Source organism: Melospiza melodia, chromosome 11 (assembly GCF_035770615.1).
Source record: "Melospiza melodia melodia isolate bMelMel2 chromosome 11, bMelMel2.pri, whole genome shotgun sequence".
NCBI lineage: Eukaryota > Metazoa > Chordata > Aves > Passeriformes > Passerellidae > Melospiza > Melospiza melodia.
This window is the reverse complement of record NC_086204.1, coordinates 26,603,653-26,620,902: the sequence shown is the minus strand read 5'-3', so window position 1 is coordinate 26,620,902 and position 17,250 is coordinate 26,603,653. Positions and strand designations below refer to the sequence as shown.

At 42.4% G+C, this 17,250-nt stretch overlaps 1 protein-coding gene across 2 annotated transcripts in view; it reads left to right on the top strand.

Moving 5' to 3' along the window:
- The window catches only part of GLIS1 (GLIS family zinc finger 1), a 177,875-nt gene that overhangs the window by 123,504 nt on the left and 37,121 nt on the right, over nt 1-17,250 (top strand). The window lies entirely within an intron of this gene.

Here is a 17,250-nt window from a genome sequence, read left to right as displayed (position 1 = left end):
ATTCAGAATGCTTCTCTAATATCTTGCATCCATACTGTGGTAATGTGAGAGGAGGGGAGATTGGTATTTTATGAATTCAGCAGGTGGGACCTTCTAGGTTTTTTTCTGGACCTGGTGAAAAGCTGGTTGATGTTCATCACTTAGTGGGGACTTGGGGGCTCAGGCTTGTTAGATAAATCTGTTTCATACTTGAGTTGTGTGGAATGTCACAAAAGTGTCAGATCTAAATCTTCCTCCTTGTACCCAGAAAAATGAATTTTACCATCCAAAAGGTGCTTTTGCTGGGCCTTTGTAGCCTCATGAAGCATAAAACTTCCTGTACCTCCCACCCTGATTGCTCTCACTCTTTTGAGATTTGTCTTGCTTAAGTCATGATTCATGACTTCTGTTGCACTCTGGGGGATACAACTCCAAATACTTTTTTAATAGAAAAGGTTTGGCTGCATAGGTGCAGACCAAAAAGACCAAGCAGAGGAATTTTCAGCCTGTGTGTGGTCACAGTACCTGAGCAAATCAAGAGGACAAATTACTCTGCTGCCATATCTGTTTCTCTTGGCAGAACCCTGACAGTCTTCTGCCCTCCCCTGCAAGTGTTTGGTGCTGTTTGTGATTCAGATTCACTCTGCAGATTGGGTGTGTAGGGATTCACCTCCTAATCTGCATGGCTCTCCTTGAAAGGTAATAAATTACAGATGGAGTGGTCTCTGTCGATGCACTGGGGAATATCTGAGCGTTTGCACTTTGTTCCACTCAGGGCCTGCTGCTGCAGGCAGGTTGTGTGGACTGAGGCACTGGGGAGAACATGGGAGTTGGTGCAGCTCAGCACTGTGGGAGGTGAAATGCAAAGCCAGAACCATTCTCACAGAGCACCCTGCGCTCTGCACCATTTCTGTGCCACCTCCCAGCTCCTCTGCTCTCTCTGGGAGGAAGCTGCTCCAGGAGGGAGGGTCAGGCAGCGCTGGAGAGGCAGAGAAAAGCAGACAAGTGAGGCAGAATGGGCATTGTGTGGCTGTGGCTGTCATTGCCCAGGGGTTGAGGGAGTGTAGAGTGAATGAGAGTGATGAGAAATTATTGTTTTAAAATCAAAGAAATTAAATGGCACAGAATTCTGCTTACAGAGTCAAGATTGCCCAGTGGCTAAGCTTACACCTTTGAGATTTAAGACATGAGGAATTCTGGTGTTAGTTATCCAGACCTAGTTCACTCTTTTAAAATAAGGGAGGGATGTGAAGTTTCTTAGCAGTCTTGATCTCTGTAGCCACAGGAGGATTTCACTGCAGATGTACACGCGACTCTCTCTCTGTGTTACTGTATGCAATGATAATATTACCAGGTCTTTTTTTTTAATTTAGCAGAAGTTTCTCATCTATGCTTGCTAGAAGATGGGGAGCCTAATGTGTGTGTACCTGTGAAAATGTAAGGTCTTGACAATTAATTGTAAAAATAACAATCACTTATATTTGTGTTGAGTCTAATTTCAACAGGTCTGAGATTCATCAAGGCACAGGTCAGGAGCACTGTCTGTGGAGCACTGCAGGGCATGCAGACTTTTGGTGGTTTAGGGTAGGAAAAGAGAGATCCAGATTCTGGAGAGCTGAGCAGGGATCAGAGTGTTAAGCAGGCTGCAGTTTTGCTCTATAATTGGTGTTTATTTAAGAGATTGGGAAGTGATTCCCTGTGCTTTCGATTAGCACCCTGCAACCTTGGCTGGATTAGGCCATTGCTACTCCAAACACAGTTTCACAGTGCATGGGCTTTCAGCAGGGCTTAAAAAGTTTGCCCTGGCTATTTATATGAATAAATAACCAGGGTTTGAATGTTGCTCTCCCTTTTTTCCATTATTTGTCTTATGGGATCCACAGTTTGAGTTGAACAGACATGATTAAAATTGATGTTCTCTGGTTTTTACTCTGGGAAAGTCACTGGTCTGGTTCACAGCATGACTCTGCAAACACTTGCCATGACTGAGCTGAAGGCCTGCAAAACAATGGAAGAATGAGTAAAAAAAGGGTGAAAACCGGGGCAAGAAGTCAGTATTGGTATCAAAGTGCCTGCTTTGTGACACTGGGCCCTGAGTTGAGGTGACACAATGGATTTGTCATCTCTGGGCATGTGACAAATACAGTTGACTTTAGTGCAGTGCAGCTCATCCAAGCTCTGTTTGCTCAAGAGAAAACTCCATGTTCAGCACCATTCAGTGCTGGGTGTGGCTGCTGTGCCACACTGGGCAGGGAGGGCAGTGATGGGATGGCTTTGCTGGCTGCTGAAGGTACAACAGCATTGTTTGAAAACATAAAACTGTGTGTGCTTAGTGCTCTGAAGCTCCTCCCTCTAGAGGTGAAATGGAAAGAGACTTTTATTGAGTGCATCTTCTCTTCCCTCTAATTGTGTAAACTCCTGTGTCACACTGAGTGTGGCAGTCACCAAACAGTGTTGGGGTGCAGCTACTATTTTGATGCTATCTCAAATAATACCGGCCTGATATTCAATATTTAATTAAAAGCAGAAAACTTGATACAAATAAAAGATGGGAATCTGAATGGCATGGTGGCCAGCCTGATATTTCTAACATATTAATTTATAAATGTTGCTTTACTGCTGCATCTGGGACCAGTCTTTGTATGTCCTTTATCTCTTTAATTCTTTTTGCACGGAACAAAACAAATTGGAAATGAAAAACACTGGCTTATTGTATTCATCTGAGGACATGCTAATTGAAAATGATTGTTTCTTACTGGGCTGGATTCAAAAATATGTACATCTCTCTTTCTCTCTTCTACACATAAATCCATTAATGTGTTGAAATAGCAATTGCTAGGTCACAGGGAAGTGAGATAAGTAAATTTAAGAGGTAGCCATACAATGAGGCAAATTCCTTTGCCAGCTTCCAGGCCCTTTGGCACAGGTATAGTTGCCAGAATCTACATTTTCATTAAAAGCAAAACAAAACAATTTTTTTGTTTTGAGCTTTTAGGTCCACAGAGATAATTTGGAAAATATTATCAAGAAAATAGTTTTTTGTCAAAAAAGAAAGCCCTATATTTTGTTAAGCACACTTCAAGCTACTAAAAAAGAAGTGTGGTGTGGTTTTAGGTTAATCTGGAAGAGGATTTGATGGACAAGTAATTTGTACTGTCTTCATCCAGTTTCAGTTTATTTCTCAAATGAACTTGGAGTTGTAAAGCAGTTAATAAGGAACCTTAGTAAGGACTTCTTTAAAAAAAATAAAATATTTTGAATAATTAAAATCATTGTCCAAATTTTGGTCTAAATTCTAAAGGGATTGCTTTCACATTCTATCACCTTAGTAGAGTGATTTTCAGATTAGTTGGAGTTTAGGGATTTTGGGGGGGGGAAGATTGCTACCAGATGAAATGTGTATCATGGATATTGCATGCTGATAGTGTCAATTTGGGGGATTAGAGTAATATAAAAGACCAGTTAATATTCCAGACACACCAGAGCACTACAGCACAGAGTGTATGGCCCTTGTGCTATAAGAGCACTTTTCCAGTTGGGATTCTGTGCACACAGCCAGAGTAAAACATCCCATACACAAGAGCAGATCAAAGAGCAGCAGTAACTCTGTGCTTCAGCTGAGAATTGTTCCTGACACGTCACAGATCCATGGGCTCCTTCGTGGCTCAGTTGCCAGTTACTGAACAGTGGCCAGCAGTAAAAAGTGAGTCATAATGACTTTTCTTTCCTCTGCAGGATTACATTTTTTTATCTTGTTTAACTTCACCATTATTATATTGCCATTTACATCCTAGATCACCTACCCAGCACTGAAAGGGCATGAAATTTGACAGTATTGTGCTGTGCCTAGAGTTTTAGAATTCTCCAGTTTTTCACAACTTCCAGCTGGCATTAAAAGAAAAAAAAACTTCTAATTTTTTAAAAAATTTACTGTGGTCCCTGCCTCTAGATCCCTGATCCTACCATCAATGTTAGCATGTACTTGGAGCTGTACTATTGTGTTTGGCATTAAAACTTTTTAGATTTGTTTGTTTGTTGTCACTTTAAGATATCAGATGAAGTGCCAGTGGGTTTGTATCTTGGACAGCTGTGTCAACTTTTTGCTAGCAGTCCAAGCCCACAGCTTAAGGGAGAAGGGCAGGATATCCCAGGTGAGCTGCTGAGAGCCTGGGTTTGTTGACATTGTGTGTGGACCAGTGGACTTTGCATTTTTTCTGTGCTGGGCTGTTTGTCAGTGGGATTCCAGACAGAGAAGAGGCCAGTCCTGTGAGTTAGCACCCAATTCATCCTTGTCTGTGGGAGATGGGAGAGCTGAGTAACTTGACTGTTTGAACAAGAAAGGATTCACAAAACTTGTTTTGCTAAAAAACAAACATGACTTTTCAGAACAACCTGCAAATGAACACAATAATGACGTGCTTTTGGTAAAAGCAGAATCATTTCTTCCTGCACCCAGACCTGACTGTGCACTCACTCTGGTGGTTCAGCCATGTGCAGGGAAGGCCAGCCCGGGGGAGAAGATGCTTTAACCCAGAGCTTGCACAGGGTCTCCTTTGTTGGCCAAATCTTCGCTGTGTGTGATGGGGGATCATTTACATTGTCACTGGTGTTGTTTGCCAGAGGTTGCTGCGTGTGGCTTTTAATGGTGAGCTCACAAATGTGTCTGTGGTAATCTGCTGGCGTAATCCTTTGTGGCTCAGTGTGTCCTGCACGTCCTCCTTGTGCCAGGGCATGCTTTAACTCAGCCTGCGGGCTGTACCCTTATGTTTAAGAGCTGTGATTTTGTCATGGTAAGTTTTGAGGGAAAATCATGTGTTAGTTATGGTGGAAAATATCAATGGAGAACCAAACAAAGTAAAGAAAAATGGGGGTGTGTTTTGTGCTGCTTGACACGGGGTGTTTAGGTGTATGAACTTGACTGGTCCTGAGCAGAACTAGGTTTGCACATCAAAATCATTGGCCTGTTACTCATTGTACACAGGATCAGAGGCAGAAGGAGTATTCTGTACCATTTTTGTAATTTTTTTTGTCACCATCTTGGGTTCTAATTTTAAAATCTTTTCAGTGGGCACACTCTGCCCCATGGGTTGCAAATGAACACAGTAATTATGTGCTTTTGGTAAAAAGCAACCCCATGGGTTGCTCAGCATTTGTTCCGCTTCCTTTGTCTTGCCAGTCTGGTTTTCTTGGTGCTCCCCCAGTGAAAGCAGGACAGTGAGTGCAGTTGACTCTGTTGAGAACTGCTCCATTTTCTCAGCTGGAACCCCCCATGCCCTGCCTTTCCCAGCCCTCCAACCCAGCCAGGCTTGCTCTTGTCCTCCCAGAGGGATGCCACCATTCTTTCCCTTTGTCCTTATTTCCTCCATGAAATTGAGCTTGAAATTGAGCTCTCTTGCTTTCCTGGCTTGGTGGGAAAATGTGAAGAGATTGAAGAGCTGGATTATTTGGCTGTGTACAGGTACTGGCTCCTGGTGAGGATTAGGAAATACTCTAATGGTGATGAGCCATTCTTAATTTGAAGACTCCATCCCTGTGGCTGTGCTTCAGTGGCAGACAGACCTGGTGCCAGAGCTGCAGCAGTGATTCTGAGCACCTGTAGCCCTGTGTCCCAGCAGGGCATCATGTTGGTGCTGGCTTGAGCCCCAGCTCTCTGTGTTGCTCTAACAGACTGCCAGCCTGTAGCTCAAGACTCAGCTTTTAGAACAGATCTCTGCACATTTTCTACTGAAAGAGGCAAGTTCAAGAGACTGATTTAGTGCTGCATCAGTAGTGGTGTGTGTGGTCGCACATACAGGGGCTCTGTGAGCAGTTATGCTTCTCATCACATGACAGAAGCACGGCTGTGCCGTCCCTGTTTCAGGATATGCAAAGGATTGATGCTAGTGGGTGGTTTCAGAGATAAATTTCTCTGGCCAGGAATGTTTTGAAGACATTCAGTGCAGAGAGAATGGCCCTGTTGATGTCATATCATGTAATTGGTGAGATCATGTGTGTATGAAAGTCACGAGAGCAGGAAAGGCTAGTAGGTTGGTCACTCCTGCCCCTTTTATTTTCCTTGCATATGTTTTCCAACTGCAACTTGCCTGTCTGCTCTTTAGCTTCTCTGTAAGTAAAGACTCATTAAAAAGGCACCAGCCTCCAGTATGAAATTTAAAGAGTTTTTGCTTCATAGGTTCATGTTTAGCAGTGAGAAAAGAACACATTAAGCTCACAAGAAAGATGGTGAAGATTTTTGTCCACACAAAATATTGACCCAGAGTTGTTTGGACATAAAGGCTGCATCTCTCCATTCCTATGGACCCTGGCATTCCAGGATTGCAGTCAGTGGGAGAGGAGTTGGTGTAGGAGGGATCTGAAGAACCCTGCCAAGGGTAAAAGTGAAAAGCAGAGTGGAGCAGCCCTGGGCAGAGGCTGTTTCACATGGGGGCTCTGTCCAAAGCAAGGCATTCCCACTCCAGCCCTGGGGATGTCCCTGGCTCCATGGGTGCCTCTGCACTGGTGGTGCTGTTTGGGAAGCCTGGCACCGCCTGCTGCCCAGCTCACAGTCCCAGCTGTGGTGTCCTGAGCCTGGGTTGATGGGCTGGCTGGAAGGGCAGAGGGCAGCTCTGCCCCTCTTTGCTCAGGCCAGTGTGGAAATGCCCCCAAGCCCCCCGTGCCCACCAGACCTCTCTCGGTAGAGCAGTGGAAACTGCAAGCATCTGTCTTTTCCTTCTCTGGCTGCAATTCCTTGCAATCAGTCTGGAGAGAGTTTTACATGGAATTACAGAATGGTTTGGGTTGGAAGGGATCTTAAAGATCATCTTCAAAGAAAGGCTTTTATGCTGAGAGCCTCATTGTCTTTTTCAGCTGTATTAGCTGGGCTAATAGAAGGTTCTGTTTCTCCCAGCAAACCTTTCCTCACTGGCATTAAAATATGTGTTTGCTTGCTATGAATGAAGAGTTGAGGTTGTTTTGGATATTCTTCTGGGGAAGGAGAAAAAGACACGGCTTTTAAAAATAATGTTGGCAGCTTTTGGGAAAGGTCTAATCATTCATTAAATGGAAAAGTTCATTCTCCATTTCAAAGAACGCATTGTGGTCACAAAGATCACTGTGAAATCAAAGCGAGTTTGCTGCAGAACTCATCTCTTACACAGAAAATTAAACTTCTAAAAGTTTTTTTCTCCATTATGAGGTGACTGAAGAAGAAAGAGACCGGTAGGGTTTTAAAAAGACATACTGTAGATTGATTTATAGTTCCAGCCTTTATTCACATAGCCTATAATTTGAAAAAGTTTATCACAGTTCTTTATGAGTAAATGATGGGCCAAAATGGACCAAAATTTTGAAATAAGAAATGAGCTGTGAGGTTCTTCTGTGAAAGTGCTGGTAAAATTTGAATAAAAATTAAAATTAAAAAATTGAACCTTTTTAATATTTCAGAAGAGAATCATGGAGAGAAAGTGCCCTGCAGAAGAATCACAAAGTAGTGTGGCCTAAAACTGATGAAAATGAGCCTTTCCTGGGCATTAGTGTGAAGAGCTTTTCCAAGGCTGGAACTGTCCTTACCTGAGGAACACTCACCCAGTGCACAGATCTCAAGGTGCTTTACAGAATTAAATTACAGTGAATTAGAGCTCAGTGCAAGCCAGTGAGACCCAAATGCATTTATTTCCAAATTTAGTAGTTGATTAATGAGTCACAGAGAGGACACATTTAAGAGTGTTGCTCTGAATTTGGAAATACAGTATTGTACATACTCAGACTGGAGGCTGTACATTGCCTGTGCCCTTGAAATAACCTTATTCATCTGCACCTGGAAGTTGTTCTCCATCCACAAAACCCAGTGGGGCTGTTTAAGGCCAATTCACAGGTGTCTGAAATTTTACATATAGAGGTGTGAGGCTATTTAAAACACATGTGCAGGTGTTTACATTGCAGCATGCAGGAGCAAGGCTGTGCACATCCAATTTAGGTTTCATGCTGAAAGACAGGGCTACCTTAAAGGAAGTCCAGGAACAGGTGGCAAGGTTGGCCTGTTCCCAGTGGTGTTAAAAAGGAGATGAGCCATACTGTAAAGAGCTCATTTCTATGTTACATGAACTATTTTCTGGTTGTTTATTCAATGTTACTTTCAAGGATCTAGGAGAATATTAGTACAAAAGCACAGTAAAAACTACCTGAAGATGCTGATGTGTCCAGCATTCTCTCCAGTGTTTTGGTTATAGATCTTCTGCTGGAAGTTCTGATTGTCCAGAGCTCTGCTCCTGGCTCAGAGGCTTTGCCCCAGTGACTGATAAGGTCAGGATACTAAAAAATTACCTCACAAGTGGTGATGCAGTCCCTGCTGAGGAGGCATTTGAGTACAGAACTAAACTCTGCACAGGCGTTGAAGTGATGGGCTCAGGGTCACCCCCTGACTTGGCATGAGCAGCTCCTGGACCAGGTGTGAATTGTTCAAAAGTGTCCTGGGCTGCTGATGGCTTCTGCTTTTCAGAAATTCTGCTGCTAGTGGCTGTTTTGTCTAGTTGGAGATGGACAGTTTTATAAGGCAGTAAATTCTGGAAAGCTCTTTGAGCAGAGTGCTGAAATTGGACATCTGGAAAGATGTCCAGGAGAAAAGTTACGTCTTCCTGAAGTTTGTGGTCTTGTCAAGTGCCAAGGCTGGCACCCCTAGGAAGCAGAAACGTTCCTTTTTCCTGTTTCAGAACCCAAGTGGACAGGCCAGGTCCATGTAGAGCAAGTCCAAGCATGCATGCAGCTCAAGTGCCTTCCCCCTCAAGTGGCAGAGGACCCCGGTGGGGAGGAGAGTGATCACAGGGAATTTCAGCCCCATGCACTTCCTCTATCCCAGTTAATCTCTCCAGGAAGTGAGAGCAGAAGTGCAAATGCTCACTTGTCTTAAGCACCTGGAGTTTGCACACGGAATTGACAGGAGCTGGAACAGAAGCTTTGTTTGGGTGTGGAAGGAGCTTTGCAGTAGCCACTGTCCCTGAAACAACGAGGGCAGGTCCCACCAGGGGCAGAGGCTTCTCTCCCTCACCTCTGAAGGGGCTGGGAGCTCTCCTGGGGGTTGGTTCTGCCCAACCTCACATGAGCTGAGCAGCACCAGCAGCCAGGAGGAGCTCAGCAAATTTGAAGAGGAGCTGCACAAGGGCTTGAAGTCACCCAGCACCTTCAGCACGTGGACCTCTCCAGGGGCAGCATGCAAAGGTAAAAATGAACCATTCAGTTCCTGGGAGGTTTGCTTGGGGTGTGGTCCAAGTTCTGCCTGTAGTTTTGGGTCATTTCTTCTTGATTTACCCAAGTTGCTCTGGCCCATGCTTGGCTCAGACTCCTCGTTCTGAGCAGGGCTTGGCAGCACGTGGTGAGACACAGCTCTTGTGCCTGCTGCTTTTTGCAGAGGTGGTACCTGGGAGCATCAGGGCTCCCAGGACAGTGATAGCAGGAATAAACACCTTGAAAAACAAAATAAACTCTTGCTATCAGAGTCACAGGGCAAGCTGTCCAACACAACAGTGGTCTCTGATTTTATATTTAATTTTAGAAGCTGAAACTAAATGTTTTAATTTTATATTATTCTCAACATAATGCTAATTTGCTCCAGATGTCCACTCTGAGCTGAGCACTGCCATTTTGCATAGAAAGCATGTGCGTCAGTGATTTATTCCAAATAGCTTCTATTTTACTGCATTTCATTTTATTCTGAATGAAGTACTTAACAACATGTTTCTCTTTAAGAATCTTACTTAATCATATGGATATAATTTCTTCAATTTACGTTTTCAGTTCTTTAGTGTGGTGGCCACAGGGTGTTTCTTAACCTAGGAAGATTAAATGCACATGTTGAAAGCTGCTTATATTTGATTTTGAGGCACTTTCATTTCAAAGTCCTCCACGTAAGGTACAGAAGTGATTGTGGTTTCCTGCTAGGTTCTGGGATAGAGGGATAACTCTCAGGAAAACCTTGCAGATACCTTCTAATAATCATCCATGACAATAACATAATTTCATTTCTTTCAAAACTGTGGTCTACCGAGAGTGTTTAAGACTTTTTTTATTGGGGTTCAGGAGAAAAAGAGATTTAATTTTCTTGTCATTTCTGGGCTGCAGTTCAACGTTTCAATTTAAAACCTATTTCCGTTGAGCTCCTTTCCCAGTTTTCCCTCAAAATATTATCTTAGAAAATGTCTTTTATTCGGTTATTTTTTTATTTATTTAGCAGCATATTAAAACTTATGTGAGACAGCTCAGTATGAACCTTTGTTATTTGAGCGTGGCTCACTCAGCCATTCCTGTGCATGGGCTGCCATTGGTCAGGTATGTCAGGAATGTCCTTTGGCAGTGGCCTGGAGCTTCGTCACGGGTGAGAGGCAGCTCCTCTGAGCTGCTCTGAACCTTGCAACAAAGTCCAGGCAGGATTTTTATTCTTTCATTTTAAAGCTGACCCAGGGTGTGTAATTTGTGGTAAGATGGGATGCTTCTGCAGTGGTCACACAAAATGTAATATACCAGATTAATCAGATATCAAAACCTACTCTTTTTCCCTTTTAAAAATCATTTCACTCATATAATCCCTTTTCCTCTTAGGCTTTTACGCTGCAACCTATGCCATGGGATATAAATTTCATGAGGTCCCATCACTTGTGAGGCAGGTTTTTCCCACCTGAAAAAAATGTTCATCTGTATTCATTTGCATCTTCTTTTTGCATTTCTTTTTCAATCTTAGCATTTAATTTTCAGAACTAACCTTGCTGTTATTCTACAATTGTATTAGTTTATTATACTGAATTGTTGACACAGCTGGTAGGGAGCTAAGTGCTGTGGTTTCACACAATAAAATTTCAGACAATATGTGTAGCACTTCTTTTTCATACATATCATTTGAAAGCCATATGATTCACCAATATGTGTTATTGTTATCCACCCATGTGGGACACAATCTATTTTAAATTAGTGAAGTGACTTGCTAAACTCCCTGTAAACAATAAGACTGTGGGAAAACATTAAGTGCTATTCAGAAAAGAACATTGCTATAGAGTCTTTTATCCAGAGGATCCCACAGTGCTGTAGAGAATGGAGGGACCTGGCACTGCTCTTCAGCAGAGCTCATCCTCTCAACAGGCTTTGGAGGCAGCTCCAGCACTGGGAACTGGGCAGGGCTTGGTGAGGGTGTCAGTGCCCACACCAGTGCAGTGGGTGTGGTGAATCACCCCGAGTGAAGAGCAGCAATAGGGTGTTCGGTAGCAAAATCTGGAATTAACATCTGCTTTGGAGAGAAAACTGACCTCCTTTAGAGCAGGTTGAGGTCTTGAAATCATTTTCCTAGGAATAAGTGTCTCAGATTTGCTTTCACGTAAGGAACATGGCCAAGCAAGGCAAAATGCAAACACAGATTAGGCAGTGACTTACGGTAAAGTGAGGATGAGTTCCTTATTTGTAGGGGAGAAACAGCAGTTCTCTCAGATTTATCCTTCTCCATGTGTTACCCTGAGCTCTGTGGGATTCTGCTGTAGTGTGCTGAGCAGGTCTGTGGGTGAAGGAGAGAGCTGTGTCTCTTGGGGTTGCTTTAAAAAAAACAAACAAATGGTTTAAAGACAAATGCTTCAAGATTCCAGTGCTTTAATGTTTTAGAGACAAATAATGCTTTTTTTCTGAAAACAAATAATAAAAAGTACAAGCATTTTTGCCCAAGAGCTCCACAATCATGGCACGAGGGAGGGCAGAATGAGGTGACCAGCCCTGCAGTGAGAAGAAGCTCCCACCCCATCCCTCAGCTTCCCAGTGGTTCTCCAGCAGCTCTTGGAGGGCTCTTTGGCAGAGATCAGCTTTACACAGGTGAGGGAGTGTCAGCTGCAGTCATTTGAGCAGATCCCTTGCCTGTCCTGGATTACAGGTGGGACCTCAGTCTTCCCCTGTGGACAATCAGGTTTGTCCAGCATGGCACAGAGAGAGCAGGAGCCCATCTGAGCACTGAGTCCCACTGGCAAGAGCTCCACTTCTGAGAACAACCTTGGAGAGGGTTGTGTGTTGTCCTCGTTGCTTTGTGCAGATTAACCCAGTGTTGGCAAGTTCATGCAGTTTGTCAGTTTGCAGGGAAACTTTACTCTTCTGAGCTGAATTTCAAGTTGAAATAACAGTTTGAGATAAAAGCTCCATTATGCACTTGTGGAAATGAGCACGGGTAGGGTATGAGAAGGACAGTAGGTTTTAAGATTTTAAAAAAATCCACCCTCACTAAAATGGGAGAAAACCCCAGCAATAAAACTCCTGACTTTGTGAAACATTTAGTGAGGAAAATGAACAAGCTGTGTTGAACCATGTACAAAGAAAGTTGGATTTGCAACAAAAAACTTACCTAGATGGGCAAAGAGTTACCTTGCTGCTATTTTTCATCTTTCCTAAGAGAATTTGGTTGTGCTGGAGTAGTTCAGTCAGCTGTAGCCAGCAATTTCCCACTGTAGATCAGATTTCATCCACAGGATCCTCCTCTGTTTGATCTGCCAAGGGCAGGAGCCACTTTGTAAGCTGTGATGACATGTGACAAGCTATGACTGTAAAACATATTTATTTATTGGTCTTGACAAAGGTAGGAGCTGGCTTTTCCAGAATTATAAAAAAAAAGGAGTCCAGGGGGAATGAGTGGGAAGTGAGGATGGACACTCACTGTTGGCAGATGACACCGTGTGTGACACACAGGTTTGTCACACGCTGGGCTCAGATCTTCCTGTGGCTGGAGACAGACACAGCCCAGACCTAGCCCAGGCTGCTCTGTCTGTGCTGCACTGGAAACTCATCCTGTTCCTAGACACACTCTTGGCACGTTACAAAGGCAGACCGGACTATGTGAGGATCTTTTTGTTCCTTTACTGGTTCATTAAAAAGAAAGGAAAATATGAAATAAAGAGGGAAGCTTTTCATTTTGGTTTTTTCCATGTGTTTGTTAGGGAATACATTGAGGGTATTTCAATAGCGTCTGATGCCAGTGTAACAGCTTAAGACTGTTTGCTTAATTCCTGAATGCGCGCATTGTTTTTAGCAAACATTCTTAATTTATGTTTGTCCTGCCTCTCTTCCAATCTGCCATCGGGTTCAGAATGTAAGCCAGCGCAGGCAGCTCCTCTGCAGTGCTCTGTGCAGCTGTGTGTCCCAGAGCCGGGTGAGCAGTGCCCGGTGCTGGGCACAGAGGGGCTGCTGAGCTCCCCAGCGTGCGCCGTGTCCTGCGCTGAAAGAGAGCGCTCAACACATCACAGCCACAGCTTACAGAAGCAGGGTGTGTAATTTTTAATAACTGGGATAAAAACCCCCAGTGACATCTTTAAAATATAAATGCCTTTTCTTGTTTCTTTTATTTCTTTGCCCCCCCCCCCCTTATTTTGCCTTTTCATCTCTTCTCCTTTCAATTCCATTAAGCTTCATTGTACAATAATGTATCGCAGTGGACTTTTTTCAATTATGTTTTTGATTTTTTCCTCCTTGTTACTATAAAACTCCAGATGTTTTGAGACTTCATGGTTCTCTGGATTATTTTTTCCTTTATTTTAATCTTCTTTTGTAACATGCCACACATGTGGTATTTTGGCCTTTTAAGATGCTAGGCTATGCTAATCAGCCATAAGTTTTGGGGAAGGATTTTTTTTTTCTTTTTATAATTACTTTTCCCCCTTCTTTTTGCTGTTGTCTCTTTAATTATTTTCTTTTTTCTATCTGTTTTCTTTTTTGTTACCCCAACTGGTTAGTCCACATCAATCATAATGGATTCTCCCTTTGCTCTGAGGCTGCATTCTTTATGTTATGCAAATTAATTCTTCATTCCAAACTTTCCAACTCTCATACCTGTAAGGGGATTATGAGCCCCATTTTCACCTTGCTTGTCAGGACAGAACCATTTGCACTGAAATTGGCCCCTCCAGACCAAGAGCACAGTTCTTGAAGATTGTTCTTTGAAGACTGAGATGGGTGCAAATAGATTCTAGTTTAGATGCAAACTGGAATGGAAATGTTTCCTTGGAAATTAAGACAATGAATTGCTGCTCCAGAGAAACAAGTTTTTGAAGTACATGTAGGAAATGATACTTTTTATTTAAAAAATCAAAAAGTACTGGAGGGAAGCATTTTAATTTATTTGTGGTTCTTTGCTGGCATGGATGGAGACAGATTTTAATTTATTTTGTTCAATCTTAATTTTGTCCCCAAAACAAGCAGATCTGGCTTCAGATATTAGAACAGCAAATCTTGGATTGTGTGCTGTCCTTTAATTTCAAATAGCTTGTAAGCTATTCAGAAAATCCCAAATAAAGAACAGTTTACCAATTACATCTGAGGAAATAAAGGAGCTGACATGGGGTGTCTTCTTTGCTTATTACATGACCCTATGAATTTTGCATTTTGTTCTTTAAAATGTTGCCTCATGTAATGTTATTTTTGCCTGCAAGCCATAATACTGCATTCAGTCCAACTGTAATGAGGTTTCAGAAAATTGTTTGCTTTCCAAATGACATATTTAGCAAAACCTTATGGCAAAATCTGTGGCTGTCAAGCTGCTGATAGTAAAAAATTCCCAACTTTCCTGGTTCATTCTCATGTGTTGTAGCAAACAAATGCAACTACCCCTCTTTTGACAAATGTTTATACTTCTTGATTAAAGAAGAATTGCTGAAAAGATTAAAGAAGAATTACTAAAAAGAGTTTTAATACTAGAATTAAGGTCTTGTGAAAAGGATGGGATGCTCTGATAGTTTCCCAGATATTTTGGGTTTGCTGGAAAATGTATGGAAAGCTCTGCTTGCTCACTGAAGTGGGTGACCTGCTGGCCCTAGAATAAATAAATGTGTGAATATTCCAGTGCTGGAAGGAACATTTGCCCCGTGCAGGGGATGCTGGCAGTCAGAGGGGTCTGTTTGTGCGGGAATCACCTCACAAACACCTCACAGAGCCAGGCCTGGTCGCTCTCAAAACCGCGTGACTTAAAGGAGTTAAAGGCGTCCTCCGTGGGCCAGGTCTGCATTCCTCATGGATCCATCACTCCTGCTGCTGCCCAAGGGGCTCAGGAATGCAGGCTGGGGGGCTTAGAAAATTCATAAAATGGAAATAAAAGGGACAGCCCAAAGTCTTGTGTAAGTCAGCGATGTTCAGACCCCTCCTCCAGGGATTCTCAGTGTATTCATATTTCCCAGTTTCATGGCAATTAGGAAATACACAATCTGTCTAACAGCATAAAGGAAAATTAACTGTTTATTGGTGGACAGTGTGTGGATGTCAAATGGTTGGCCACAACTACCCTAAAGCCCAACAATGTGAAGGATGTATTGCATTTATACTGTGGCTCACTTTTCTTCCTTCTTCCTGTTCTGAACCTTTTAAGCTTTTCTTCTCTTACACACCAGCAGCTGTACATCATTCTGGCTAAAGCCCTAAATGCTTTTTTTAAAGACAAATAATTAAAAGTACAAGCATTTTTGCCCAGGACTGAAATGAAATAGCATGTAGTGTCACTTTGTTAAGATAAATTGTTCAGGCTGCAGAAATAAAACCAAACACGGATATTGGCAGGTCTTTTTATGTTACAGTTACCTTCCCTGGTATTATAATCACAAAGGGAAAAAACCCAGCTTCAGCAATTTCAATCTGTAAGTTAGAATCTGGCTAAATAAATGGGGATTCTTTAGGATGTTAAAGCCTCTTTCCTATGGGTGACTTGTTAGGTACTCAGATAGTTCTGTTGAGTTTTATTAAACTCCTTGCATGAGCCATGTTGCTCATGCACAACTATTTGTGGGATCAGAGCTTTACATTGCAGCTACAACAGCGAATTAAACATTAATCTAATCAGGAGTTAGCTGGGAAAAACAAAGCCCCAAAGCAGATACTTTGATTGTGGCGTGGGGTGGAACAACTCAAGTGTTTTAAGTTGCTGAGGTTCATAACAGTTCGGAGCCCTGTGTGCTTCCAGCCACGGCCCCAACATTGGCCTCAGTGTGCTGTTAAACATTGATGCTATTTAAAGAGTGGTGTGGCTGTTCCTCCCCTCCAGAAGGGATACGCAGCCTCACAGGATCCTTTTTCTCACAGCGTGTTTTTCAGTAAAATTTTCCCAATTTTGTAGTCAGTTGGGAAGAAGGAACATTTCACAATGTTCGTAAGGCTTGTGGATGTTTTGACCAGACATCAGATTTCCTATTGATAGCATTAAATGCTTTGGAATGAAATGTTTTGGGTTTTCCATCTGTAGGCTGTCTGAGATGTCAGCAGCCAATATGACTTGCTCTTTCCCTTTTAGGTCTATAAATAAAAGGCAGCTTGTTTAACTGATTTTGCAGCAGAGAGCAGAGGTGTATATTAATGAGCTTGCTCTAATGGCACACTGGACCTATTTAGCACTACGACTGTGAAGGCTTCTCTTTTTCAGTCATAACTCATTTCCTAAGAAAATGTCAGTTATTGCTTCACTCTATGGTCTGAGCTGGTTAGTTTATAGTTTATTTCTTCTGATCTGTGCCACTGACAGATATGCTAGACATGACTGTGATTAAATGCGCTCATGAAAATGGTAAACGTTTGATAATATAAACCCTCTTGGGAACATGCTGTTATTTCTGCGTGGCAGCATTCTCAGGTGCATTCAGAGTATAATCTGGAAGCAAAGAAAAAACATTTTAAGCAATTACAGTTATTAGATTAAACTGCTTTGTTGGGAAAATTGTGATGTGTTTAGATCACTGTGAGATAATTCTGTTTTTATAAATATGGCTTTTGAATGTGTGATATTGCAACAGCGACACTGCAGTGAGATTTTAGTGTGAAATAAAGATAACATATGTATTTCCATATGGTAACAAACTAGTTCAGTCCCATAAATTTCTACAAGGTATTTTTTCCTGGTAGAAGCCCTGTTCTGAAAGCAGCAGTAGTTATAAAACCCAATAACTGCATTGTGTTCTTCCCCTAATCATGTGGCATTGTTTTGTGTCTGTGCTTGGGTGTGTGCAGCATCAACGATCTCACAGCAAAGACAAAAGTAGTAATTGCAATATAATTATTATTTTTATTGATGAAACTTGTTTAAGAGTTCTGTTGACATTTACAGACTTTGAGGATCAAGCAGCATTTGTTACACTTATCCCAGGCATCAAACGTCCACAAAATGTTTAGGATTGTAGGATTAAGCAGTGACAGATTGGGGCCAGATGTCTGGGAGATACCATAAGTGGCCTTCTCAGTCGATAAAATAGCTCTTGCCATCCTGAAGCCCTTTCAAAACTGAACATTTGTTCCTTGTAGTTGAAGCTGAGA